Below are 665 nucleotides of genomic sequence, written 5' to 3'. Positions count from 1 at the left end.
CATGGCTGTGAAAGGTACAGTGGTACAGCAAGGTGACCTGGAAGGGCAGGCAACATTCGGGAACCAACAAGGCTTTTCAATTCAAATGGGATTTCTGCAGAAAAATACCTGTGCAGACAGTATGATTTCATTTTTGCCAAGCCTATGTCCGTATTAAATATTGAAATGCTCAGAAATATTTGCCATAAAAAAAAAAAAGAAACAATATTTTGATTAGTTCACTCTTGTGTCACAAATGGATGTATGTAGAACTTCCGCGTGTATTTGAATGGCCCACGAGGGATCGTCTCCCTTGAGGACAGAAGAAAAGAATTTCTAAGGCACTTTCAAAAAGGTACTGGATATCTTATATTTGAGTAGCCGAGGAAAATTTGTATTAAGATGTTCTAACTGTGTGGGTCATGCAGTTGGTGGGATTGCGACAGATGATCGTGAGCTTTGACAAGTTATTGTGGGTTTGGGTAGCAGTGCTGAGTTTCTGGGCAAAGAGGATGAGAGACTGTAGGGGGAAGGAAAAAAGCTGTGCTCTGATTAACTGACTCATCAGCAGTTGTGCTCTGGTGGCATGCCCCATGCAGCCTCGTTATTCCCAGGCACAGAGATTCTCACATGAAATGGGAGATGCCCAGGGTAATGAATCCCACTAGTCATATTAAGCCAAAAAA

This window comes from Meleagris gallopavo, chromosome 11 (assembly GCF_000146605.3).
Source record: "Meleagris gallopavo isolate NT-WF06-2002-E0010 breed Aviagen turkey brand Nicholas breeding stock chromosome 11, Turkey_5.1, whole genome shotgun sequence".
Taxonomy (NCBI): domain Eukaryota; kingdom Metazoa; phylum Chordata; class Aves; order Galliformes; family Phasianidae; genus Meleagris; species Meleagris gallopavo.
This window is presented reverse-complemented; position numbering follows the sequence as displayed.